We start from the raw sequence: 20564 nt of genomic DNA on the forward strand, positions 1-20564 counted from the left end.
TAAATTTAAAATGGATTAAAGACCTAAATGTAAGGCCAGCCACTATAAAACTCTTAGAGGAAAACATAGGCAGAAGAAACATCCTTTAGCATAAATCACAGCAAAATAGTTTTTGACCAACCTGGAGTCATGAGAATAAACAAAATAACAAATGGAACCTAATTCAACTTAAAAGGTTTTTCACAGCAAAGGAAACCAAAAATAAGACAAAAAGACAACCCTCAGAATGAGAGAAAATATTTGCAAACAAAGCAACTGACAAAGGAGTAATTTCTAAAATATAAAAACAGCTCATTCAGCTTAATATAAAAAAAAAACAAAACCCAATTGAAAAATGAGTGCAAGACCTAAATGGACATTTCTCCAAAGAAGACACACAGATGGCAAACAAACACATAAAAAGATGCTCAGCACCACTAATTACTAGAGAAATGCAAATCAAAACTACAATGAGGTATCATGTCATACCAGTTAGAATGGTCATCATCACAAAATCTATAAACAACAAATGCTGGAGAGGGTATGGAGAAAAGAGAACTCCCTTGCACTGTTGGTGGGAATGTAAATTTATACAGCTATAATGGAAGTTCCTTAAAAAACTAAAAATAGAACTATCATGTAAAAAAAAAAGAGAACTATCATGTGACCCAGCAATTCCACTACTGGGCATATACCCAGAAAAAAAAACATAATTCAAAAAGACACATGCACCCCAATGTTCATTGCAGCACTATTTACAATAGCCAGGTTATAGAAACAACCTAATGTCCATCAAACAAAGAATGGGTAAAGAAGATGTGGTACATAATGGGATATTATTCAGCCATGAAAAGGAATGAAATTGGGTCATTTGTATAGATATGGGTGGACCCAGAGGCTGTCATATAGAGTGAAGTAAGAAAGAGAAAAATAAATGTCATATTCCACACAGATACGTGGAATCTAGAGAAATGGTATTGATGATCGTATTTGCAAAGGAGAAATAGACACACAGACATAGAGAACAGACATATGGATACCAAGAGGGAAAAAGGGGTGGTGAGATGAACTGGGAGTTGGGACTGACATACACACACTAGTGGTACTGTGTATAAAATAGATTACTAATGAGAATCTATAGCACAGGGAGCTCTACTCAGTGCTCTCTGGTGACCTAAACGGGAAGGAAATACAAAAGAGAGGGGATATATGTATACGTAGAGCTGATTCACTTTGCTGTCAGTAGAAACTAGCACAACATTGTAAACTAACTATACCCCAATACAAATTAGGGAAAAAAAGAAGCTAACTCTGAGTGGGCCCAGAAATTAGATTTAACAAGCGAAGACTTTAAAGTAGCTATTATAAATATGTTCAAAGAACTAAAGGAAACCTTGCTAAAGAATGAAACGATAGTGTAACAGCAAAGAGTCAACAAATAGAGAATCTCAACAAAGAAACAGACATAAAAAAAGAATCTAATGGAAATTGAGTTGACATATTTATAGCCCAAATTTAATAATATATGAGAGAAGGTTATAGAAGAAAAGTCAGTGAGCATGAACATAGATCATTAGAAATTACTCAGTCTTGAGAACAGAGAGGAAAAAGATTAAGGAAAAATAAATAGAGCCTCAGAGACTGGTGGGATAACAATGAACACATCCACATACATGTCATTGGAGTCCCTGAAGGCTAAGAGAGAAAATGACAGAAAAATATTCAATGACATATGGCTGAAAAGTTCTCAGTTTGATGAAAATAGTAATCTACAGACCACAGAAATTCAACACACCTCAAATAGAATAAATAAGAGGTCCACACCTAGACACATCACAGTCAAGTTACTGGAAGCCAAAGACAAGAGAAAATATTGAAACCAGTTAGAGAAGATGACTCACCATGTACAAGAGAGCAATATGATTAATGATTGATTTCCTGTCCAAAACCACGAAGACCAAAAGAGGATAGAATCACATATTCAAATTGCTGAAGCAAACAAACATGTCAACCAAGAGTTTTATATTTAATAAAACTATTCTTCCATAATTAAAATGAAGTAAAGACATTTCCAGGTGAAGACTGAGAGAATTTGTTGCTAGCTGACCAGCTTTACAAGAAATACTAAAGGAAGTTCCTCAGGCTGAGAGGAAGTGGCACCAGATGGCAACTTGAATCCAAAAAACAACAACACAGGAAATGGAAAATATATCAGTAAATGTATTTATAAATATATTTCTTAATTTCTGTAAAAGTCATATAATGTTTTGTAAAGCTATAATTATAACACAAGTTTTAAGCTTATTATACATATATGTATACTATATAAATAACAGTAGCATAAAGGAAGGGTTGAAATGGAGTTATGTTAGAGCAAGGTTGCTATATTTTACTGGAATTAAGTCAGTATTAACATGAACTAGATTGTGACATGTAAGAGGTATATTTTAATTCCTAGAGTAATTATTTTAAAAACATATTTTAAAAATAGTTTAAAAATCAGAAATAAAGATGTTACACTTAAAATATGTGTGTAACACACAAGACAGTAAAAGGAAAACAGAACAAGAAAAACTGTAATATATAGGAATTAAATAGCAAAATGAAAGACATAATCCAATCCTATCAATGATTATATTATTAATCATTCAGTGAAAAGGCAGAAATTCTCACATTGGCTATAAAACACAATTGAAAGATAAAAAATGGAAGGACAGTAAAAAAAGAGAAAAATATTTACCATGTAAGCAGTAACCATAGGAGAGCTGAAACATCTATATTAATATCAGACATATGGACTTTAAAACAAGAAATATACTGGAGACAAAGAGGTATTTCATAATGATAAAAGTATCAATACATCCAGAAGATACAATAAGTGTATATATATACCTAACAACAGAGTCCCCAAATATATGAAGGAAAAATTGACAGAACTGAAAGAAAAACTAGACAATCTATAGAGATTCCAATATCCAACTTTTGATAATTGACAGAATAACTGGATAGAAAATGAATAACAGTAGGGAAGACTTAAACTGAGCAGAATACACATTCTTTTAAAATGCACATGAAACATTCTCCAGGATAGGTCATATGCTAGACCAAAAAATAAATCTAAATAAATTTTAAATGACTGAAATGGTGTTAGAGATCACAACAGGAAGAAACCTGGAAAATCTCCAAACATTTGGAAGTTTAAACACTGCACATCTAAATAACCCATGGACAAAAAAAGAAATCATAAAGGAAATTTTAAAACATGAATTTAAAATAAACAAAGCACAGCTAGATCAGTGGTTGGTGGAACTCATAACACTGAAGCTATATTAAAAAAGAAGAAATATTACAAGTCAACTACATCAATATTCACATTACAAAATTAGAAAAGAAGAAATTAAACTTTAAGCAGAATAAAGGGAATAACAAAGATTAGTGTAGAAATCAGTAAAACAAACAAGCAAAAAACCCAACACAGAAAATCAGTTCAATTAAACCAAAAGTATGTAATTTGAAGACTAAAAAAAAAAAAAAAGATAAATCTTTAGCTAGACTGATTAAGAAAAAGAAAGTGAGAAGACAGAAATTACCAAAATCAACAATGAAAAGAGAGGACATCATTCCCAATCTGATAAAAATGGAAAGAATTTTAAGGGAATATCATGCTGCTGCTGCTGCTAAGTCACTTCAGTCGTGTCCGACTCTGTGCGACCGCATAGATGGCAGCCCACCAGGCTCTGCCGTCCCTGGGATTCTCCAGGCAAGAACACTAGAGTGAGTTGCCATTTCCTTCTCCTGAAGGGAATATCATAAAAGACACGAAGTACCAAAACCTTCTCAGGCAGAAATAGAAATTCTGTATAAAGCTATAATAAGTAACTGAATTTGTAGTTCAAAACTTTCAGTAAACTCTAGGTCTAAATCATTTCACTAGTATAACTATAAATGGAGTATAACCTTTAAAAATTGTGAATCACCATATTGTATACCTATAACTTACACAATAATATTTTAAATCAACTATACTTCAACTAAAAGAACAAATCAACCTCATCTAGGTACTGCTCTGAGGAGGTTTTCCAGATGTAATTAAGACCCCAAATCAATTAACTCTAAGACAGGGAGATATTCTCAGTGGGTCTGATAGAATCATATGGGCCCTTAAAAGATGGTAGCCTTTCCCTGGTGAGTAAGTTTTGAAGCATGAGAGGAATTTCACACGAGGGAACAGTACAGACTGAACTGTGTCTGTCCCAAATTTTCTATGCTGAAACCCTAACCCCAATATGACTGCATTTGGAGACAGGGCTTATAATAAGGTAATAAAGGTTAAATGAGATCACAAGTGTGGGGCCTTAATGTAACATAGTGTCCTTATAAGAGGAAGAAACACCAGACAATGCCCCTCTCTGCATGTTCACAGAAAAAAGGCCATGTCAGGCCACAGCAAGAAGGCAGACATCTATAAGCCAGGGAGAGAGGTTCTCACCAGAAACCAACCCAGAAAGCACCTGGATTTTGGACGTGTAGACTTCAGAACTGCAAGAAAATAAAAATTTCCTTGTTTTAAGCAACCCGTTCTGCGATGTTTTGTTGTGGCAGGCCTAGCAGACTACTACAGAAAGATTTTCCACTGCATGTTTCAAAGACTGAGAGGGTCATGTGACTAGGAGTATGGAACGCGGCCTCCAGCTGATAGCCATCAAGGACACAGGGTGCTCAGTCCTACAGCTGCAAGAAACTGAGTTCTGACTCATCAATTCAGCTCAGAAGAGAACCTCAGGATCCGAGGAGGACACCTAATAGTTTTTGGCCTCATAAGAACCAGGGCACAAAACCCAGTCCAGATGTTTCTCAAACAGAACTGGGAGTTAATAAAGGAGTTTTAAGTTGAATAAACAAACAATTTCACTGGTAAATTCTAATCACATTTAAGGAAGAAATAATACCAGTTCTACACAATCTTTTCCAGAATAGAGGAGGAAACACATCCCAAACTCAATTTATTAGGGCAGCATTACCCTGATGATAAGATGGTTGGATGGCATCAACAACTCAATGGACATGAATTTGAGCAAACTCCCAGAGACAGTGAAGGACAGGGAAGTCTGGCATGTTGCAGTCCATGGGGTTGCAAAGAATTGGAGATGACTTAGGCACTGAACAAAAACAAACCCTGATACCAAAATTCTAACCAGCAAAGCCAATTAACAATTACCAGGAAATAAAAATAGAATCTGGGTAATAAAGTCTAACTGTTTTTTTCTTTCATTTTTTCTGGTTTCACTTGCTCACAGGGTGCACCATGCGGAGAGGCCTTCCACCCAGAACTTCAGACCAGGGTTCCTAATGTGAAACACCTGCAGCAGACAGCTTAGCTCCGCAGGCTGTGTGCAGAGACACTTCATCTGTGCACTGCAATCTAGAGCGCAAGCTGCAAAGGCCCCAAGAGAACTCTGCCCCCTCCCCAGTTAAGGAGAAGCCTATTGAGCAGACTGGCCCACAGTCTATGAGAGAGAGCCTGTGCTCTTGAGTGCAAGCTTGCACTGAAGCAGAGATCAAGTTGCCAACATTCATTGGATCATAGAGAAAGCAGAGGAATTCCAGAAAAACATCTACTTCTGCTTCATTATCTACACTAAAGCCTTTGACTGTATGGATCACAACAAACTGGAAAATTCTTTGTGTGTGTGGAAAATTCTTAAAGAGGTGGGAATACCAGACCACCTTACCTGTCTCCTAAGAAACCTGTATGTAGTTCAAGAAGCAACAGTTAGAACCAGTCATGGAATATGGACTGGTTCAAAATTGGGGAAGGAGTACACCAAGGCTGTATATTGTCACCCTGTTTCTTTAACTTCTATGCAGAGTAAATCATGAGAAATGCTGGGCTGCATGAAGCACAAGCTGGAATCAAGATTGCTGGGAGAAATATCAATCACCTCAGATATGCAGATGACACCACCCTTATGGCAGAAAGCGAAAAGGAACTAAAGAGCCTCTTGATGAAGGTGAAAGAGGAGAGTGAAAAAGCTGGTTTAAAAATAAACATTCATAAAACTAAGATCATGGCATCTAGTCCCATCACTTCATGGCAAATAGAAGGGGAAAAAGTGGAAACAGTGACAGATTTTATTTTCTTGGGCTCTAAAATCACTGGGGATTGTGACTGCAGCCATGAAATTAAAATACACTTGTTCCTTGGAAGGAAAGCTATGATAAATCTAGACAGCGTATTAAAAAGCAATGACACCACTTTGCCGACAAATGTCTGTAGAGTCAAAGCTATGGTTTTGCCAGTAGTGAGATGCTGGACCAAAAAGGTGTGAGAATTGTTCCAAAAAGAAGATTGAGCATCTAAGAATTGATGCTTTTGAATTTGTGGTGTGGGAGAAGATTCTTGAGAGTCCCTTGGACTACAAGGGGATCAAACTAGTCAATCCTAACAAAAATCAACCCTGAATATTCATTGGAAGGACTGATGCTGAAGCTAAAGCTCCAATATTTTGGCCACTTGATGGAAAGAGCTGACTCACTGGAAAAGACCCTGAAGCTGGGAAAGATTTAAGGCAAAAAGAGAAGAGGGCGGCAGAGGATGAGATGGTTAGATAGCATCGCTGACTCAATGGACATGAATCTGAGCAAACTCAGGGGGATAGTGAAGGACAGGGAAGCCTGTCATATTGCAGTCCATGGGGTCACAAACAGTCGAACACAACATAGCAACTGAACAATAACAACTTCATTGATTAAAGAAAAACTTTCCTTTGCTTCTGAACCAAATTCAGTTTTGTTCTATTGGCATGAAGGACATAGGGCAGAAGGACCCTTGTTGGAGACCAACCTGAGAGGGCTGGTAAAAAAGCTAGAAAAAGATATTTCAAAAAATCAAACTACAGACCCAAATTCCACATGAACATATGTGCAACAGTCCTTAACAAAATATTAGCAAATCAAATCCAACAATATAAACAAAAGGATAATACATGACAACCTAGTGGATTTTATCTAAGTAATCTACATCAAGAATAATAATTGTGTCTGGATCCTGGAATGATGGGTAGTTTATTTTCCTCTTAAATTTCAATAATGAACACAGCTTAATTCTTCAACAAGAATTAAGAATTCTTATTTTAAAGAAAATCCAAAGAATTTTCCTCCAGTATTTCCTGTGTAGATAGGGAGGGAAAGAAACACTGATTTGGGTAAAAGAGTCATAAAGTAAAAACGTTTCTCACTTTCTACGAAGTAAAAGATGAAATAAAAGTATGAAACAACCAAAAAATAGTAAATAGTAGACAGATGTTTACTGTATGAAGCCCCCTCCTTCTTCCTACAAACAACCAAGGAGGAGTTAAGGAGAGTTCTCAGTGGAAACCAGGGGCCTCTCAACACCCCTAGCCGTTCCCTGCATGGAAATGCTTTTGCATGTAAACAAGAATCAAGTTTTGTAATTTGCATGGTACTTAGCTCCTCTTTGAAGGAAATGTGATGATGAAGTCATGAAAGTGGCAATTTTTTAAAATGGCCTGGCATGTGCAGAGAAGAGAAATTCCTGAGTACTAATGCATTCCCTGTTCTTAGCAGAGACCTTGAACATTTTTATAAGTAAAAAGTTGCTCCAGCACCAAATACTGAATAAGGTTATTGTGCATTTGAGAGGGGTAGTCTCTGCTGACGAGAGACCGGAACTGGCCTACCTCTGAAAGCGCTGCTAGAGATTTAAAAAGTAATTTTACTTATATCTTGTCCTGCAGTTTGCAGAAGGAAATGGCAGTTGATAAACAGAGCAATTTCTCTCCTTACTGATCTCCTTTTCCCCCCGAAGCTCTGGCTCACAGCTCTATGACACCATTTCTTCTCCCCGAGTCTGGACCAGAGTGGACTTGTTTGGAGAATAAATCTTGAGACAGTTGAAGCACACCCACTGAGCTGGTGCTGGTGAGCAGCAGGATTCCACGCCTGAGCCTGTGATGTGTGGGATTCCTCTCTACCTGTGTCCCAAAATCTCTTAACAAAAAGCAACCACTTACACTAGAGACAGAAGGTCCAATATGCTAATAACTGTAGGAAAGGACAAGTTGGGCTGGTAGTCAAACTAGAATGCAAGCGACTGATACAGAGGTGTTTCAAACAGCCAACTACTGAGAGTTCTGGGTCCCACGGAGGAGGAAGGGAGGTTTCCTACAGGATTTCTGCCCACACTTGGAAGCCAGCTCTCCACAAGATCTAAAAACTGCTTCTATATTCTTGTCAAAGAACAGCTTTGGGTCCTTGGGCATTCTGGGCTAAATAACAAATACCCAAGAATTCTATGATGCAACGTGGCTGACTTCATACAAATAATTACCAAATTGCAGCTCTCATTTGGGGCACATAAAGTGCCAGAAGCACCAGATAGTACATCCCTAATCAAAAAAGCAAAGGCGCCAGGCCTAGTTACCTGAGGGCTTCCCAGGTGGCCCAGGGGTAAAGGATCCACCTGTCCATGCGGAAGACACAGGAACCTTGGGTTAGATCTCCAGGTTGGGAAGATGCCCTGGAGAAGGAAATGGCAACCCGCTTCAGTATTCTTGCCTGGAGAATCCCACAGACAGAGGAGCCTGGTGAGCTATAGTCCATGGGGTTGCAAAAAGTCTGACTTGGATACCTTTGGGGGCAGGTATTATTTTGCCTAATACAGATGTTAGTAAACAATGTGAGTCTCTGACTGTTAAATTTCACAAACCATTTAAACAAGCAAGCTGTTCTGGTCATCTGTTTCTGTGTAATGAACTCATTCTCAAACTCAATGGCTTAAAACAACAAAAATCATTTATTTCCCTCACAAACCTGTAATTTGGGCAGGGCTTGATGGGGACTCATCTTCGCTCCATGTGGTATCAGCTGTAGCAGTTCCACTGGAGCCCTGGGGTCCACTTCCAAAAGGGTTCACTCAATTGCAGGCAAGTTGGTGCTGGCTATCAGCTATGAGTTCACCAGTGTTATTGGCTGAGGCGTTGATTCCTCTCTCCCTGGGCCTTTTCTTATGGCTGCTTGGGGTTCCTAACAGCATGGCAGTTGGGTACCAAGAGGCTCAGGAAGAAGCTACAAGGCTTCCTATGACTTTGCTTCAGAAGTTCTTGAATGTCACATTGACTGCATTTTTAATAAAGTAAGTTTATTACTTTATATACATTTTTAGCCGAGCAAGTCACTAAGGCCCTCCCACATCCCAAGGGAAGCAAATTCTCCCACCTCTTAGTGGGAGAAGTGCCAAATAATTTGTGACCATCTTTACTACATACACACACACACAAAGTGGAGGAAAAAACATAGTCTGGTCATATTTTATTTTGATAAATAGGAATATGAAAAAGCAGAACCAAGAACGTTATCCTCTAGTGTATTATCCAATCTATCTTTTTAAAAATAGAATTTATTTACTGGCTACCCTGGGTCTTTGATGCTGCGAACAGGTTTTCTCTAGCTGCAGAGAGTGGGAGCTGCTCTCAGTGGTGGCACACAGGCTTCTCACAGAAGTGGCTTCTCTTGTTGAGGAGCAAAGCCTCTAGCATGCTCGGGCTTGAGTAGTTATGGCACACAGGCTTAACTGCTCCGTGGCATGTGGGATCTTCCTGGACCAGGGATCGAACCTGTGTCCCTTGCATTGCAAGGCAGATTCATAACCACTGGACCACCAGGGAAGCCCCCAATCTGTTTCTTAAAAGAAAGTATCTTTCTTCTACCAAAAATATAGAAAGGACATGGTACCAGAAAAATGGCAGTTCTTTAAAACTGAGCAACTTTGCTTAGTGAAATCTTTATGCTATACTTGTTTTTCACATTTCAGCCTAGGTAGAAAACTAGGTCACGGGTAGGGCATCCAGATGGGCCTTTGGAAACCACCAGGCATAAGGCACGAGGGCCTCTGTGGTGCAGAGCAGCAATCCACTGCCGCCTCCTCGGCCTGGTTTGCAGCCAGACTATCCACAGCCCCACGTCCTGCTGGCTCCAGGCCCCTCCTGCCCTGTTCCATTTGCAGTCCCCAGGGAGCTGCCAATGCACAAGTGGGCAGAGGGATCTGCCCGTTGTCTGAGGTTTGCCTTGGGGCCTCCGTAACAGGGCTTTTTCTTTCTGGCAGTGGCAGGCTCGCAGGCCCCATCCTGGGCTCCTTCCAGTGTGGCTTTTGCTCTGTGGGCTGGGCTCTTCTGACTCTGCAGCCTGGACAAGGCAGTGATATAGCAGCCTGGGACATGGGAAGCTGGGCTAAGACCACTACCTTCACCCCATCTGGGTTGATCAGAATACCCTGGGGGAAGATTTTCAGGACCAGCCTCTGCCCTCTGTGAAACCCTGACACCTCCTGGGTACCGTGGTGTCTCCAGGTTTCACAATGGAAATTTTTGAAAATTTATTTATTTATTAAAAAATTTTTATTTTTACTTTATTTTGCTTTACAATGAAAAATTTTTTCGATCAACAGCGGATCTTTACTTGGTCTGCAGAGAGCAAGGTTGTGGAGATCTCCGAGCCAAGCCAACACTGTGTTTCTGCCTCTCCCACCACAGCCAGACCCAGGAAGGCCACAGGGCCTGGCGTCACTGAGGTTGTTCTTAAAAGGATGAGGGAGGTTGACCTATGGAAGGAAATCATTTGTTCACAGCCTGCTCCTCAGGTGGCTGAGGACTGATTTCTCCATGTCTCTGACCTGCACAGAGACACAGGGAGCAGGGATAGCCATACCCTCTGTGTCAGAGCCTCTCTCCAAGGCCTCAGCATTACAGGGAGTAGTAGAAGCCTGGCTCACTCACTCCACAGACAGCAAAGTAGGACATTCCCATAGTTCTCAATGCAGAGGGAGAGGCCAGTGTTTACTGTTCACCTTACTCCTTTTAGGCGTATAGTTCCCTCTTAGAGAAGTGAACTCAGGTCAGGTCAGTTCAGTTCAGTCGCTCAGTCGTGTCCGACTCTTTGTGACCCCATGAATCACAGCATGCCAGGCCTCCCTGTCCATCACCAACTCCCGGAGTTCACTCAAACTCATGTCCATCGAGTCGGTGATGCCATCCAGCCATCTCATCCTCGGTCGTCCCCTTCTCCTCCTGCCCCCAATCCCTCCCAGCATCAGAGTCTTTTCAAATGAGTCAGCACTTTGCATCAGGTGGCCAAAGTATTGGAGTTTCAGCTTTAGCATCAGTCCTTCCAATGAACACCCAGGACTGACCTCCTTTAGAACTCAGGTTGGACTCCTATAATTAAAGTGTTTGTTGAAGTGCTCAGCAGTGAGACCAACTGAGAATCCCAGGACTGGAGATATAAGAAACACAGCTAACATTCAATTCACAAGTCACTCAGTTTCTTGTACACAATTAGCCAATAACACAGGTTTGTCAAAGGAAGGAAAACAGAAAAGGGGGTAACAGTCATTCCAAGGAGAAGTCCTGGAAGGAGGCATCTCAGCAGGAGCAGTGGTCCCCTGCCCAGGAGCAGGTCCATGCTAAGCGGGAGCAGGAAGAAGTCACCCTGGGCTCTGACAGAGCCTCGGGGAGCTTGCCCCACAAGGCTCTCAGCATTGTGGAATCAGGTCCTCCAGTGAAGAGGCTTTAAATCTACAGGCTCAGGGGTCTCTTTTTAAGGAGTCTACCAGCGGTGTAAAAGTTGCACCCTAGAGTCTTGACACTATCCTCTGTCCAGTGAAATCTTTCTGCAAATGCTACCAAAGCAATGCTTGGTTTATCACTCTAAGATGCTTGCAGTCCTACAGCAGACATTTCAAAACAGCTAACATTCAAGCTCACGTTGGCCACTGTGACTTCATTTTGAACTACTTAACATAGCTTAGATCCTATGTTTTGCACAAAATGAGTAGGAGTCATAACACAAAAGAAATCACATCACAACATACAGGTCTTACTGGAGTAAAACAGACTAGAAACCCATCATTGTCTATTCACGTACCTTGGAAAATGTCTTCTTTTTAATGACAGGTGTGGTGAGGGGGTGAAAGCGCACCCCCTCGGGTGTTTCTCAACATGGGACATCCGGAGCGGGGTTGGGGGTCACCCTTCCCATCTAGTGAGGCCTCTAAGAAGCAGGTCAGCGAGCACAGGCCGGTACAGAGCCCTCTGTTTGCAATTAGCACAAAGAGCCAATTCAATAGCCCACAAAGCTCATCCTCCATAATAGTCCTAATTAGAAACATTATACATAAGGAGGGGAAACAATTTACACCGACTATAGTATGAGCTCATGGCAACAGAGTTGTTTGTTTCTTAACCCTGAGGCTATAGACACACACGTCTCAAAAAATAATGCATATGTATGTTAAAGCCTGATATTTTCAGACACTCTAGAAAAATGTGGCAGCAGCAATATGCTGTGGCGAAACAGGCTCAGTGCCCTACCTTTACTTCCTTTGCTGTGTTGGTGAGTGTTAGGATTTGTCAGTAGCTTAGTATTAAAAAAATATATATTTTTTACAACCTGTTCTTTCTTCTCTCTTCTTATATAACCTTGAAATTTACACATCTTTCTGTCTGCTTTTTGTCTTTTTTCCACTGGGCAGACTCTGATGATGTTTCCCTTGCTTAACGGAGCAGAAATCAGCATGCGTTTCTGTTTAGCAGTGATGCTGCCTGGAGGAACAGTTAAGTCAGCACGTTACTTGCGTTAACACTCATATTATTTCGCTGTTGCTAGGGGAGCCAGAGAGAAAAGACAAAGAGCATAAACCACAGCATCTATCTCACTGATACGTTGCCATCAACACTCTTCTCTCCCTTCCTCCTGAGCGGGTTTTTGTCTTTTAATTTTCTCTGCATTTCTTCAGTCTGTAGAAGTGGAGTGGAATTCTCCCTTTTGGCTTTGGGAGATTCACAGGGAATGTCACCCAAGCCTCACCTTCAGTACACCCCCATCCCCCATGCCTCTTCTTTTTCTGTCTCCTCCTCCTGTTCCTTGACTACACCCGCAATAGCTGCTGCATAAGTGCATGGTCTGTGGGTCTGCTTTGCCTGGGTTTGAATCTTGGCTCGTGGTCCTGTGATCTTGAGCCCGTTTCCTCCTCTGTAAGATAGGGGATATGCTGGTCCCCTCCTCGTGGCATCGTTTTCAGCATTAGATGAGCTATTGCACATGTAAAGAGCTGAGAATAAAGTCAGGATTTGATAAATATTGTTTATCTTATCATTTATATTCTCATAGCCTTCTAGATTGTCTTGGAAGCCGGTCCTCGGCAAAACTGATAACGGAAAATAAGTGTGTCCAGAGTACACATAGTTCATTAGACTCCATATGATGAGTACTATTTTTAATTAGCCACCCCCTCCCCCCGCAAAACTGTGCTGAACATAAGGAATTGTTTATGGTTTGGAAAGCACATCAGGACCTTCCCATATTCTGGGGTCGCTGCCTTAAAAGGTCTGGGGAGCATTCTACTCTCCTCATGAAGAGGCAGACCAATCAATGGAGAAAGCACCCAGCCCCGCTGTACCCTGTTCCCTCCTTCCTGCCAAAACTGAAGCCTTTTCCTATGGGCTGAATAAAAAGTCTTGAGAGGCACCACCTCAGGCTGTACAGGCAGGGTGGGAGTATTCAATAACATCCAGTGAATCTGCCTTAAAGACAGTAGTTGAAATAGTTTTTCCTTTAGTTGGATACAAGGTATACTTTGCCATGAGGTTCTTTTGGAGGAAACAGTTTCATTTTCCCACGGTTTTATTTATGTGGAAAATGTTCCACTTTCAGACTCTGCTTAATTCAACAATTTCTGAAACTTTATGAGTTTACAAAAGAAGTTAAAATAATTACCAAGGTATAGTACAGAGGGATGGTTTATTGACCACTGTAACATATCTTTATATGCACATATTGTATGTTTCCCCAGGACTTTGCTCTGGCCCCATCTCCTCCTTTGCCCAGGAGCCTGGCTTAGCTCTGGCCACTGAGAAACTGCTAGGAGAGAGGTGAAAAAGTACAGCTGAGTGGCTCAGATCGTTGCTCGAGCTTTGAACCAAGGAGCAATTGTAAGTAACTCCAAACACCGGTGCTGCACTCATAGCACAAAGACAAGTTCCGTTCCTTTGTGCTGCCTGGAGCCTTTGCCAGATCTTAGGTCACGTTGCCCGGAACCATGTGGTCCTGCAGTGAAAGGTCCCATTGTGATGACTAATCAACAAGGCAAAGCCAAGGTTGCCTCATGTATCAAAACCTGGAACGGCCTGACTATTTACGTGCGGAGAAGTGTGTGCTTAGTATTGTGTTCAAGTAAATGGGGAGGGGGCATTTCCTTTAAAAGTACTAAAAGCAAAGAAAAAAAGCTACTACTCTGCTCAGTGTCCAAACGGAGCCTTAAAGTGACCTGAAAAATGGGCTATTGCTTTCATTGTTTCCTTCCTTCTTCCTCCTCTTTCTCTCTGACACTTGTCTGCCTTTCCAAAAACTTCCTCTCATAGTGGACTCAGGTCCCTGTTGGGAATTTTACTCTACTGCTTGGATGAACAAGTAAAACAGATTACTCTAAGTGCTCTGAAAACACGGACAAAAAGACTTGGAAAAGTTTATGATACAAAATTCCAGCAGGGTTTGGGGTGGTTCTTGTGGGTAAATGATGTAGTGAGCTGAATGCATATTAAAATTCAACATCATTAAGAGCTGACTGTTTTACACTTAAGCACATCATTTTTCAGAGGTGGGCATCTTGAGTGCAAAATCAAGACCTTAGCCCCGTCTGGGTGAACCAGTGAACCTGTCTGTTCCCATTTCCTTGTTTATAAGATGGTATTTTGGCTCAGATGATCTTCAGGCTCCCTTGAGAAGTCTGGGGTATGAGCTCTCTGCTCTCTGCCTCTTCCTCTTTCTGGTTCTGAGATTCCATGATAATATCCTTCAATTATTCTAGGAGACTGACTCGATAGAGAACATCTGGAGGGAATTGAAGCCTCTACATTATCAACATAGAAACTGAGGTAAGGGGCCAACACTGAGGGCACAAAAAACAGCAAATGTTCAAATGAGGAAGATAGTGAGACGCTGAGAGCAACTTGACTCGACTTTCTCTTTGACACAAAGAAGGCTTTATTTGAAGTTAGTTTTTTTCTTTTTCTCCCACGAGCTTACTTCTTTGAAAACAACTTCCATCAGAAGTCAGGAGACCTGGCCCAGTTCAGAGTCTGCCACAAACTTGGGCGGCTCCCTTCTCCCCCCTCAGTTTCTTCCCTGGTAAATGGGAGGTATGGACTTAGATGATTTCTAAAAAGCCCATCTCAGAGTTAACATCCATGATTCCAGGAATTCCAGAAAATGCACACTAAAATCTGGGTTTGGAATCAAGTGAAAAACCTGACCAACTGTTTGAACCAAATGATTTTCAGACATTGGACAGCAGGCAGTGCATGACAGTGATTTGTGAGGGAGGCAGGGGCAATGAGGATTGCCCCTAGCTTACTGCCTGGAGAGAATTTCAGGCCATAGCATTGAGAAAGGGAGTATTAGTGGAACCCAGCAGTATTCCTTAAGAGAGAAGATGGTGTTGGGATCCCAAGGAGACTAGTGAAGTTAGAATTCACAGAGTGGAATATTGGAGAAGAGAGCTACACAGAGAATGCTGGGGTTCTACAGAACTCCGTTGAGTCTTCAGATGTATACTGATCAGTGGATGCATATAAGGGAACTACGTGAGGCCAGGGAAACAATTATCCAAAAAGATTAGAGGGAACAATCCCTAGAGATCACAAAGGATAGGGAATGGAGCCCTTTCTCACCAACCAGAGTTGAACATCTTATAATTAGTGGGGTACTGAGTAAAGTACTCAGAAGGGTATTGTCTCAGTTGTGGGGCCTTAGACTAAAACCTGTTCTGGTCCTTTTAAGCTTAAAAGAAAGACTTGAAAGGATCAAACTATTTCCAAGTAACTTATGATGTGCCAGAACAACACTCAAGAATATTTTAAAATATTGGATTTCCCAGGTGGTACAGTGGATAAGAATGCACCTGTCAATGCAGGAAACATGGGTTCAATATTTGGTCTGGGAAGATTCCACTTGCCCATGTGCCGCAACTACTGAGCCTGTGTGCTGAAACTATGAAGGATGTGTGCCTAGAACCTATGCTCCACCACAAGAGAAGCCACTACAATAAGCCCCTGCATTGCAACTGGAGAGTAGCCCCTGCTTGCTGTAACTAGAGAAAAGCCCACACAAAGCAACAGAAACCCAGCATAGCCAAAAATAAAAAGAATATTTAAAAAATATTGAACAAGGTAAAATTCAAACAACAGAAATCTGAAAAAAATTAAACCAAGGCACATCATAATCAAATCTCTCAAAACCAGTGCTAAAAGGAAAATCTAAAAATGGAGGAAAATTTTATGACATAAAAAGAGGAACAAAGATAAGGATGATATGAGAATTCTTGTCAGAAACAAAGCAAGTAACAAGACAGGAAGAACAATAATCTTGAAGTACAGAAAGAAAAATATTGTCAACCTATAATTCTATACCCAGCAAAAGTATCTTTCAAAAAAAAAAGAATGCATAAGAAAGACTTTTTAAGACATACAAAAACTGAAATAATTGATCCCCAGTAGACCTGTACTATAAGAAATGTTAGAGAAAGTCCTTCAGTTTGACATAAATCATAGCAATATTTTCTTGGATCAGTCTCCTAAGGCAAAGAGGTAAAAGAAAAAAAAAAAGAGAGAGAGACCTAGTCAAACTTAAAAGCTTATTTTTGCATAGCAAAGGAAACCATCAACAAAACAAAATGACAACTACAGAATGGAAGGAAATATTTGCAAATGATGTGACTGACAATGGGTTAATATAAAAAATATGCAAACAGCCCATACAACTCAATATATATATATATAAAAAGGCAAAACAACCCAGTCAAAAAATGAGTAGAAAACCTAAATAGACATTTTCCCAAAGACAAACAGATGGCTAACAGGCACGTGAAAAAATCTTCAATATCATTGAATATAGAGAAGTGTAAATCAAAACCACAATGAGGTATCAATTCACACCCATCAGAATGGCTATCATCAAAAAATCTGCAAATAACAAATGCTGGAGAGAATGTAGACAAAAGGGAGTTACAGCCACTATGGAAACTAAGTATGGAAGTTCCTTAAAAAACTAAAAATAGAACTACCATATGACCCAGCAATTCTACTCTTGGGTATATAGCCAGAAAAAACAAAAACACTAATTTGAAAAGATACATGCCCCCAGTGTTTACAGAAGCACTATTTGCAACACCCAGGACCCGGAAGCAACCCAAGTGCCCAATCAACAGACTACCAGATTAAGAAGATGTGGTATATGTGTATGTGTGGAATATCACTCACTCAGCCATAAAAAAGAATGAAATGCTGCCATCTGCAGCAATGTAGATGGACCTAGAGAATATTGTGCTTAGAGAAATGTCAGAGAAAGACAAATGCTGGATGATATCACTATATGTGGAATCTAAACAAAATAATACAAACAAATGTATATATAAAACAGACTCATAGATACAGAAAAACAATGGTTACCAAAGGGGAGAAGGAGGTGGGGAGGGACAAATTAGTGATATAGGATTAACAGATTCAAAGTACCATATATAAAGTAGATAAGCAACAAGGAATTATACCTATTATCGTGTAATAACCTATAATGGAGTATACTCTGCAAAAATATTAGATCACTATGTGGTGTACCTGAAACTAGCACAATTTTGTAAATCAACTATATTTCAATTAAAAAAAAAAAAAAGAAAATTGTCTTTCCCCCACAGGAATAATTACCTCTGTGAGGTGCTTTTTCATCTTAGTACTCTGGCCCCCAGCAGTGAGTAAGGTGCTAATGAGGCCAGGGAGGCACTCAGGAGAGCCTCCCACTGTCACCACCCTGCCCCTGGTGAGCTCACTCCCAGCACACCTGGTGTTTGGGCTGCAGTCTGTTTGCCTGGAAGGGAAACAGGAGAGGGTGATAACTTGGGCCCAGTGAGTAGTCTGCATGTGCTGTGTGCCCCTTTTCAGCAGAGGGGAGGCTTCTGGGGATAAGCTCAGCTTTGCAGCTGCAGTCCAAGTCAGTCCCAGAGGAGGGCCACAGGTGGTGCCTCTGCCTGGGGATGGGCTGGAGGCCCCCTACTTGGCTCTCAGGAACAGCTCCTGGTAACAAATCAGCAGTAGCTGAGCTGTACCCCGGTTGAAACCTTGACACTTGGTTATTTTTTCTTTTTCATGCCACAAATAATACATGTTTTTAGTAGAATCAATTAGAGCATAGAGGTAAGCTAATGGACAATTTAAACAAATACCTCCCATAATCACCACCAGACAATTACTGTTGATAACATTTTTGTGTATCTCCTCTCAGGTTGGGTGAGTGTATAAAATATATATTATATATAGTACATAGGTACATATTACATAGGTACATATTACTATGCACATATATGTACATATGCACACAAACACAAAATGGATAAATGTTATGCACATATATTATGGGACATTTATATTCACAACTTTCTGTTCCCTCAAATAACATCCAGCGAATGCCCTTGCACATAAATCTTTGTGCATGCTCTTTAAAATATCCTTTGTATAAATTCCAAGAAGAAAGCTGTACCAAGGAGGCTGTACATTTTTAATAGCCAGTATAGCAATTCAGAATATGTCACCCCAAAATATACCACTTTGGAATTGACTATTTTGAATTAAAAGGATTTTAGGAACAGCAGGACACAGAAGGACACTCTGACTCTCTTGTGCCCTCCTGAAGGCAGGAGACAAGTCTTCCATATGAAAGGTACCCTTCCCTGACCAGGAATGCAGAAAACATCCTTATCATCTGAGATCGGGAATTTAGGGCTGCAGAGGCTATATAAATAAACCTTGTTACATCAGCACCAATTTAATATCCCAAATTCAAATCCCTTTGTTCAGTTCAGTTCAGTTGAGTCGCTCAGTCGTGTCCAACTCTTTGAGACCCCATGAATTGCAGCATGCCAGGCCTCCCTGTCCATCACCAACTCCCAGAGTTCACCCAAACTCACGTCCATCAAGTCGGTGATGCCATCCAGCCATCTCATCCTCTGTCGCCCCCTTTTCCTCCTGCCCCCAATCCCTTCCAGCATCAGGGTCTTTTCCAGTGAGTCAACTCTTCCCATGAGGTGGCCAAAGTACTGGAGTTTCAGCTTTAGCATCATTCCTTCCAAAGAAATCCCAGTGCTGATCTCCTTCAGAATGGACTGGTTGGATCTCCTTGCAGTCCAAGGGACTCTCAAGAGTCTTCTCTAACACCACAGTTCAAAAGCATCATCAATTCTTCGGCGCTCAGCCTTCTTCACAGTCCAACTCTCGTATCCATACATGACCACTGGAAAAACCATAGCCTTGACTAGATGGACCTTACTGTTTCTTTGTCTAAACATTATCAAAGTTTTTGGTCATGTCTTTGAGTCTTATATCTTTGTGGGGCTATTGTTAATATATATGTATGCAATTAAATTTGTTTTCTTCTTATTAATCTCTCTCTTATTACAGGGGTTCTTAACCAAGAAACTAGAAGAGGGGGGGAATATTTTTCCTCCTCTACACAAGTCTGAACTTCTGTGATAGAGGAGGACCTTGAGAAGAAGGTGGAGGACAGGAAGAGATGGACTTCATCAATTGGAGAAGCTGCTCCTGTCCTTTCCCCCCGTTAACTTATCTTACCCACCCTTTCCCTCTCCAGGTTCCCCTCCTCTCTCTCTCCTCTTTCACCCTCTAATTCCTTCATGCTTTGCCCCTTCTGCCATTTCAGTCTGGACTTTCCCCTCTCCTGTTCTCAAATTACATACTGTTTTGGGCTTTGAGCTCTCTCCATTGCTCAGCCTGCCTTCCTTTGTGCTGGCTTCCTGGCCAAATGCCATGTGGTGACAAAAGGGCTGCAGCAGCCCCAGCTTCACACCCTCTTCCATCTGTCTACTGCAGGAGAGAGAGTGTCTTCCAAGGGCTCCTCAAGTTCTTATGTGACCCTTTCATTGGATTGCCATAGGTCATATGCTCTGAATCGATGACTGTGGTTACAGAATAGGATATTTTGATTGGCTATCTCTGGGCCACTTGTTCCAGTCCTGGAGTTGGGGGTGAAGCCTCAGCCAGTTCACAGGAGCTAAAAGTGGGGGAGGGGGACCCTTCGATGAAAATCAAGCTCTGTTCTGGGAATCAAGGTCCATGACGGGAACATCTAGCACAGGAAATAGTAAAATGCTCCTTGCATTTTATTTTGCTTTTAAAAAGGAGTGATCAAAAGAACACTAAGTAAATAAGAATATCAAATGGAAACAGATCTGAAGGGCACACAGTAGCCTATCTAATACTACAGTTCTTTTTGTCTTTAAAGAAAAATCTCTCATGTGTCTTGTAAACACAAAAAGGATTTTACTTGAACCAGCTAGTCCTCCTCTTCACCCAAATTTACAGTGTTAAAAATAATTTTACTATAATGAGAAGTTTTTCAATGCCAGGTCTTGAGCTTTTATTTTTATAATAATATTATTATTATTTGTAATCCTTATAACAATTCTGCAAAGTAATCTTAATAATCCCATTTTATAGATGAATATGCTG

The sequence above is a fragment of the Oryx dammah genome, unplaced genomic scaffold, assembly GCF_014754425.2.
Source record: "Oryx dammah isolate SB20612 unplaced genomic scaffold, SCBI_Odam_1.1 HiC_scaffold_4, whole genome shotgun sequence".
NCBI lineage: Eukaryota > Metazoa > Chordata > Mammalia > Artiodactyla > Bovidae > Oryx > Oryx dammah.